We start from the raw sequence: 9659 nt of genomic DNA, 5'->3' as shown, positions 1-9659 counted from the left end.
CATTCCTAGAAATATAAACATGAAATTACTACATGACCCAGCATATCTACTCCTAGATATACATGTCCATGCAAAAACTTGCACATGTTTATAACAGTGTAATATGGCCAGGAATGAGAGACAATGCCCGGAGTCCCAGAACTTGGGAGATAGTCACAATAAAACTACAAGTGTGAGGTCAGTTTGCGCTACACAACGAACTGTTGTCTCATTAACTTACAGACAGATGAACAAACTGTGACTTATCTGTACAATGGAATTTATCAGCAATTTAATGGATGAAGTACTGATATATATGCCACATATGTGTGGTCATAATGAAACTATCCTACTGCATGTAAGACACCAGACACCTACCTGTGACTTGTTTACATGAAACACTCATAAAAGACAAAGCCTGCAGAAAAAAGTGGATTAGGGGTTCTGGTGAGCTGCACATGACGGAGGGAGAGGCTGTCCAGGTGTAAGTTTCACCCAGTCAGTGTGGAAAATTGAAGAGGTTCAGAAGAACAGCCATGGTTTCTCACAGGTCCCCAGTTCAGTAGGCAGTCCCTTTACTGTGAGGATTGTTTCCTTAGCTATATACAAATGTAGTCATTGAAGGGCAGCTATTTTGATGTCACATTGTCTGGGATCCTAACTACGTCAGTAGAGGACTATATCCAGCTGACAGCTGTTCCAATAGAACAAGCTGTATACTCAATTCTTCCTGTGTTGTATTTCAAGACTGTATTTTTTATACTCGTGGACTCCATCCATTCCATCTTTGTAGGCAAATTTTGTTGGGTAGCCCCACCCTGAATCAGAACCCAATTCTCTGATTCTGTAAATTATACAATGGACCCAGTTCTGGAGTTTATCAGTCACACATCTTCTTCTGGGCTAACCTCTCCCACTAAATTCATCAAGCACTTAAGTGACATTTCCTTTCAGGTTGTTGGCATGGAACAGATGTGGAGGAGCACCATTGATGTTTGGTTGGTTGGTTGGTTGGTTGGTTTGGTTTGGTGGAATATTTCTGCACAGAATGTCACTGTTTGGACCTTTCAAGGGCTGTTCTTTCTGGAAGGACTATTATTGTATGACTCATAGACCAGTCCTTTTTTTATGCACCAACTTGGTTTATTGGGGTCACTTACAGGAATATGGATGAGGGGTTACTTTCAGGACCAGAAATTACTCAAAAGACAATGGTGTCGCCAAGGTTCACCCCAGTGTGGGTGACAGCTCACAAACCTAGGAACTTGGAGCTCCCTGCACAGGCTGTAGGCAGCTCAACAGGTTGAATAGTGTCCCTTCTAGGTACCTCAATTTGTGTAGACCAGTCTTAAGAGAAATTTTGTACTTGACTGAGACCAGCATCATCAGTTGAAACTACACCTTGATGTAACATCTGACAAACAATTACAGTTTGCTACATATCTGCATCAGCACCAAAAGCAGCACATTTGGAAAGAGTATCCCAGACGCAATATGAATAATTCTCATTACTGAATAGCTGAGTTTCATATTCCAGGTATTTAAAAAGCCATCTTCTAGCAGAGAGGCTGGGAAGGACTTCCTCCTCAGCACAGAACTTTTCTGGCAACCAGTTATTGGCACACAGGAGAATTCTGACTACACATCTGAGAGTGTGCTGGCCTTTTCTCAGAGTCAACTAGGGACAGTATGAAAATTTTCAGCTGCCAACAAGTCATTGTCCTCATCAAGGAAGGATTTTGCAAGTATAATATATGTAAGAAATTTGTCAGTACAAGCTGTGGCCTCAGGTCATTCAAAAGTTCATACTTCGGAAAAGCCATATGAATGCATCAAATCTTCTAGGTAAAAACCTAGCCTCATTACCCACAACAACTCTCCGCCCCAGCAGCCTGGGCAACCATGCACTGGTGGGCAATGGCTGGCATGTTTTTATCCTGTGGAGACTCTGACTCAGAACTCCATAATCTCTCCACCCAGCTCACTAGGTTCCCACTGGCGGGTCACTACCAGGCCAACTCTGCTTCAAATCCATGGCCTTTGTGATGCACATCAGGAAAACCCACACTTTGCCACCATACCTTTCTCTTCTGAACCCAGATAAGCCCTTGTGTGAAGGAAAACACTACAAAAAACTTAGTTCAGAAGCAACAGTAATTCAATTGCTGGGAGCAACAACTAAAATCCTAATCTCATAAGCCTTATTAAATCTAAATCCTCCAGTGGTGATTCCTCACAGATCCACCATTAAAACCGGGAGACACTCATAGCTACATCGTGTCCTCACACTATCCCTGTCCGAAAGGACTAACTCTCTCCTGCTGTTTCTCTTCCTCTGTCCAACCTGGAAGTCCCTCCTACTCGCCCAGTGATTGGCTACTTTATTCATTAAGAGATTGGTTCACAAGATCACCTGAGTATCGCCTTGTCTGAAGCCCCTCCCAGGAGAGTGGAATTAGCATCAAAATACAAACAGCATCAGGCTCATCCACTACAGTGATGAATATGGAAAATTGTTCAGTAGGGAGAGAATAAAGAAATTATTTTTAGAGAGAGAATTCACATTGGTAAGAGGACTTATGAATGTAGTGACTGTGAGAAATCCTTTATATAAAATTGTCCCTTTATTTTTTACTATTTTTCCATATACTACACTCTGATCACAGTTTCCCCTTCCCCCTTTTTACATGTGCCCATCCCCCACTTCCCTTCTCCTCCAGCTCCACTCCTCTGTTTCCCTTCAGAAAAAAAAAAAAGACAAAAACAAAAACAAAAAACAAAAACCAGGCATTCCCAAAGTTATTAACCAGACATGGCATAACAAGTTACAGTAAGGTTAGACTCATACCCTCAAATAAGGCAGGGCAAGGCAACCCAGCACGAGGAAAAGGGTCCCAAGAGTAGTCAAGAGTCAGAGACACTCCTAATTTCTCTGAAACACCACACCACATACCTGCAAAAACAGAAACTGTTTTGGCTTTGGGTGTGACATCGTGTATAGAGAAGAAAAATGAAGTTTCTACCCATTTAAATATGCATAGATTCAAGAGATGCAGAGATACCATGATGGATACAGCAATCACTTGTTGCAAAATCATGAGGATAGCTCAGATCCTAGTATTCATATAACAGCTAGGCATCCCTCTCATGAAGAAATCTCAGCTCCAAGAGAAGCACACACAAGAGGCTGTATAAAGCTTTCTGCCTTTCAGCTTAGCCAAGAAAACATGGACTGTAGGTTCAGGAAGAGATCTTGACTCAAAGGATAGGTGAAGAATGACAAGGAAAGCCAGCAGATACCTCTCTGGCCTCCACAGATATGCAAAGGTTCCTGTATACACACAGTCATGCATGCACACATACAAATAGAAACACACACACTTGCTTACCCTCTATGCCTCTAATAACAATGATAAAAATAATTAACTAATGTGTTGATATGGTGTTGGAGAGATTGGTAAATGATTAAAACTATTTACTGCTCTTCCAAAGGATATGAGATCCAGCAACCTTGTGACAGCTAAAAACCATATGTAACTATAGCTCAAGGCAATCCAAGGCCCTTTTATGATTTCTATAGGAACCAGGTGATCATGTGGCACACATATATACACATAAAGGAAAACACTAAATACATATGAAATAAAAAGTAAAGTTTAAAAATATTTTTAATTAGTAAAAATGGTCTCAGTTTTCTGGTCAATGCAGGGGGGTAATGTTTCTCTCTAAACTATCTATACATGGAGGAGAGAATCATGTTGGAAATGGAGAATATTCAGGGAGCCTGGCTCCTCACTAGCGCTGCTCATACTGTGACCATCACCGTGATGTCACTATCATCACATTCACCACATTCACTAAAGAATAAGGCCTTGAGCAACTCACCTGGGGAAACTTGTACAGCCCCAGAAGTCTGGCCATGGAGACAGACAGGGATGAGCGCGTGTTCCCAACCAAGGCAGCCTGAGGAGAGCCATGCTGGCATGTGTAGTTGGGGATGGGCTCCTCCTGCCCTGTGAGAAAGCCCATTGTCTCATAGAGGGCTCCATGCACTGAGTCCCCAGAGTTTCGAATGGAGAAGCCAAGTGTCAAATTGGGCAACAAGTGAGCACTCCTATTAATCTCCTCAATGGCAAAGACGAAACTCTGGGCCACCCGGTAGCCCCACATGGAGACACTGAGGGAAAGAGAAGCCCACATTTATCACTCATTATGGTTCACAACGGAACAAGAATGAACACTGTGACTAAAGTGATCTGAGTAAAAACGTACATCTCCGCAAACACTTGTACAGCGATGTCACAGGAGAACATTCCAGAGGAGTCAAAGGGGAGCCAGAGGGAATGTAGAGACAGTGATCAGAGGGAGAGTTTCAGAAGGCAGGAGGGACATTTGAGGATTCATTGCATGAGCTGTGTCAGTGGCACACTTGTTTAATCCCACCACTCAGGAAGAAGAAGGAGGTAGATCTCTGAATCAGAGCATGATCTACAGAGCTAGTCCAAGGAAGCTAGACTTACACAGAGAGACCCTGTCTCAAGGAAAGGAAAATCAATCTATTGAATAGCATGATTGGTTATAATTATGGTAACTAACATCTATTTCAGAATTGCTGGCATTAAGGGCCAGAAGATATGGGGATGAGCAGTAAATGCTGTCTTCAGGACAGACTACACGCATGGGAGCCTCTCAACAGCCAATCATTCACTGGACATTTCTTTGCTTGGCTTTACTTTTCCTTAAGTATTGACAACTGATGTCTTTAAAGTTAAAGACTGTCATTTTCTTCAGTCCTGTAAATAACATGTGACCCCACCAAGCTCCAATGGATACTCCTAACTCACAGCTACACAAGATGGCCCCAGTTAAAAATCAGTGGGTACAAAACAAAAAGTCAGGAATGTGGGAAAGGGACCTCTAGTGTGGAGGAGGTAATGACAGGTATGGAAGGAAAATAAGAGGGGCTGGGGAATGAAAATAAATTAAATGTACCATATAAACATATGAAATCATCAGAGAGTAAATCTTATAAAATATTAAAACATATACATATAACTGACACCAAAATTACTTAACAGGTCACATGTATATATTTATTTACATATTTATTCACATGTATCTATGCAATAATAATAATGATTAAATGGGCCATGAATTTAAAAGTGAGAGTGCATATGGAAGGTTCATAAGGAGAGAAAGAGATAGATAGATAGATAGATAGATAGATAGATACATAGAGAGAGATGGATGGATGGATAGATGGATAGATGGATAGATAGATAGATATATGGATGGATGGATGGATGGATGGATAGATACATACATACATACATACATACATACATACATACATACATAGATGGATGGATGGATGGATGGATAGATAGATAGATACATAGATACATAGATGGATGGATGGATGGATGGATGGATGGATAGATAGATAGATAGATAGATAGATAGATAGATAGATGGATGGATGGATGGATAGGTAGGTAGATAGATAGATAGACAGACAGACAGACAGACAGACAGACAGACAGACAGACAGACAGACAGACAGATAGATAGATAGATAGATAGATAGATAGATAGATAGATAGATAGATAGATAGATAGATAGATCAGTGGGTGGGTGGGTAGATAGATAGATGGATGGATGGATGGATAGATAGATAGATAGATAGATAGATAGATAGATAGATAGATAGATAGATAGATAGATGGATGGATGGATGGATGGATGGATGGATGGATGGATGGATAGATAGATAGATAGATAGATAGATAGATAGATAGATAGATAGATAGATAGATAGATAGACAGACAGATAGATACATTTTAATTAAATTCTTTAAATTGTTACTGTTGAGAATAGATGTTTTTCCTTTTAGTTTCCATATCACTCAATCTAACCTCACACTCACTCTATGGCAGGGATTGGCCATGTAATTCTTTTATATGTATATGTGCAATGTATGAATATATAAGCCAAATATTGCCTTCTAATATAGTCTTCAACAATGCTCACCGTGTGTGTGTGTGTGTGTGTGTGTGTGCGTGCGCGCGCGCGTGTGTGTGTGTGTGTGTGTGCGTGTGTGTGTTTTTATGTGTTTGTGTGTTTATGTGTCTATGTGTTTATGTGTCTGTGTGTTTATGTGTCTGTGTGGTGTTTATGGGTTTATTTCCCTCTGAGCGTGTAAAGGCTGATGTAATATCAGGATATCTTTCTCAATTGCTTCTTCATCCTTTAAAAACATTATTCTGTGCACATATGTTTTTAAAGACACACACATGCTACAACACATGAAGGTCAGGAAAGAAGGTTGAGTCAGCTCTCTTCCTCCACTTCTATGTCGGTTCCAGGAAGAGATCATTCGGGTCATGCATCAGGCTTGCACTGTATCAAAGTAAGATACAGTGATACAGTCACACACACACATACACACACACAGAGAGAGAGAGAGAGAGAGAGAGAGAGAGAGAGAGAGAGAGAGAGAGAGAGTCATTTAAAGTGACATTAAATGTGAAATTGCAGAAATGGAAATTTCTGGCATTTGTGGTTGGATACAGAATGATAGCAGTGTTTTGTTTTGTTTTTTTAAGAAACTCATCCCAACTGCTTTTGACTCAAGTCTCCTTTGATTGATTGAGCACATCAATATTGCCTGAAACTAACACTTCTGCTTTAGCTTAATGAGTCCTAGGAATAAAGTCATGTACCTAATACTAAGCCATTGTTGCAATTTTTACCAAAAAAAGGCAAATATAAACATTTTTAAAAAATAGTAACGACAAAGGCTATGCAGACAACTACTCTATGCAACAGTCCATTGGAAAGGCTTGGACAAAATGAACACAGAATGGTTGTGGCTAAGGCTCAGGTCAAGGAATTAGACTCTCATTAACTAAGTATGGTAGTACACCCTATAACCCCAGGACTCACGAGGTGGAGGCAGGATCATCAGAAATTCAACCTCATCCTTGACTTCCTAGTGAACCAGAGACAACATGAGACACTTAGAAAAGATAACAAAAGGAATAAAACACAAAGGAACCATGGGAGGGTGATGACTTATGAGATATCTATTAATTACACAATTTCTCATTTAACAAAAATGTCTACTTATAAACCCTACTTTAAGAACCAAGGCTATAAAAGGATCAGGAATCCAATCCTGACCTGTGGAGCACATGCATTCCAGCCAATCCATGAGCACCCTATTTCAGTCTGGCCCAAATAAAAAAGAAAGAGGAAGAGAGGAGGAGCAGTAGAGCAACTGCATTTATACAGAGAAAGGACATGGCCATGTAGCTGGGCCTGAGAATCAGCCTTTATCCAAGGCTTCGCATACCTTGTAAAACTGCTTCTGGCTTTCAGAGACCCTTACTCTACATGCAATACCTACTTAAAGCCTGCAGCCCAGTTGGTGGGGCAATGAAATCAGAGGGTGTACCATCAGAGAAGCGAAAGATGGAGAAGCTGCCCCCCACAATTACATCTCCAGGACGGTCAAAATGAGGGCTCTACCTTGGCAACAGCCAGGCTCTTGGTCCAGAAAGGGCAGAGCCAGAGGGACAGCCAAAGAGAGCAAAATGGAAAGCACACAGCCACATGCCTGCTAGAGGCCAGACAGTCAATGACAGGACAGATCCATATGGGGCACTGGCTAGCATTGAAGGCTTTTATCTTGGAGGTTGCCCTTGATCAGGGGCCTGAAGCTAGGACCACACTGGAAACTCTCGGCTTGCAGGCTCTGGGGAGAATATTGATCTTGCGTTGGTACAGGTGAGTGGCCACGAAATCTCAGAACCATTAAAAGTTGTATCCCCTACTCCTAAGGTCTCCTAGCCCCTCTTTAATCCAAGGTCACAGCTCTGGGCATCATCTGCCAATTACAGGAAGAATGACAATGGGCCTGAGTGTCTCCTGGGGGAACTTACAAGTCCAAGGGCAGCTGTGGCCAGGGGGCTCAGGGCACTGTTTTGGAGAAAAGCCACAGGTGAATACAAGAAGAAAATATTTCAGTAACAGAAGTGAAATATGCTTAGCACGTATTTCATACAATATACCCACTGTGCTGCCCCGCCCCTGCCCCCTAGTCCCCCACACACACACCCACCCCCGCTGTGTTTTTGTACTAGGTAAATCCACCAATCCATGTTTCATGGTCTTTGCAGTTCTTTAAGGACATTTCTGAAACATTTAATCATGAATATTTTGGACCTACACAAAGTAATTTCAGAAAACAATAAATGTCCCTGTCACTGTGGAGCCATAACCAATCCTCCCTGGTTACTGAGCTTTTTTTCTGTTATTGAAAACAAATCCCAAGGCTGACAAGATGGTTCAGCTGGAAAAGTCACTTGATATACAAACAGATGACCTGTATTTGATCACAATACTCATATACAGGTAGAAAAAGAGAACCAACTCTATAAAATTGTCCTCTAATTCCCCATGTAAGCCATGCCATGCTCACGCATGTGAGAGCACACGTGTGTGCACATGAACACATACACACACACACTTCATATATACATTTTACATGATTTTTATGTAAAGAAAAATTGCAAATACTCTTATTCAAATGATACATACATAATTTTCTAACATAATCATAATCACATTCTTCAAGTTTAAAATAGGGTCAAAAATATGGCTCAGCACCTTAGCAAGTAAAGACACCAGCTGCTAACCCTGATGACCCCAACAAAATCCACAAGTCGCACTGAATGGAGGGGAGAACTCACGTCTGAAACTTACCCTCCAACCTCCACATATATGCTGCTGTACTTGCATATCCAAAAAATGGATGCAAACACAGAACATGCACAAACACACCAATCTATTAACCATTAAACATAAAAGAAAAAGTATAAAATACATTAGTAATAACTGGTTTACTGATATTTAGGCCTATAGTTATTTAACATTCATTATCAATAGTTTGACCTTTTCTTATTTTATATATCAGACAATTATGAAAGGTCACACTCAGTAATTGATAGATAATTCTTGTTACTACTAGCCTTACTGAGATATAAATCACATAGTGTACAATTCATCCATTTACATTATGCAGTTTTCCAGGTGTGGGAGCAAATCTAAAGTACGAACACTCAGGAGGTTAAAGCAAGACAACTGCTACACGTTTGAAGCCAGCCTGGATGTCATGGAAATTCCCAAATAAATAAAAAGCGATAACAATTTACTGGTCATATATATTTGGGTTGTCTTATAACTATCAGTAAGTTTTGTTTTATTTTTAATTAACTGTGGTTGGCATCCTGAGCACAGGAGTTAGGAGCAAGGCCAGAGCTGTCGGATCCCAGGAGCTAGAATTACAGGTGGATGTGAGCTACCTGGCAAGGGTCCTAACAACCAAACTGGGGTCCTCTGAAAGAGTAGCAAGTACTCTGAAACTCTGAACCATCTCTCCAGTCCCACAAAGTCAACTTTTAGAACTTCATCAGCCCAGAGGGAAATACTGCACCCTTACCAATCTCCCCTCAACAAAACTCAAGAAACAACTAGTCTAATGAGTATCATTATGGGTTTGCTTCTTCAGAATATTTCATTAAATGGAATATTAAAATATATTATTTTGATTGACTTCCTTAACTCACTATAAAATTCTGAATGCTTAACTATATATTAAACAGTATACTAATTATT

This window comes from Apodemus sylvaticus, chromosome 1, assembly GCF_947179515.1.
Source record: "Apodemus sylvaticus chromosome 1, mApoSyl1.1, whole genome shotgun sequence".
Lineage (NCBI taxonomy): Eukaryota > Metazoa > Chordata > Mammalia > Rodentia > Muridae > Apodemus > Apodemus sylvaticus.
This window is presented reverse-complemented; position numbering follows the sequence as displayed.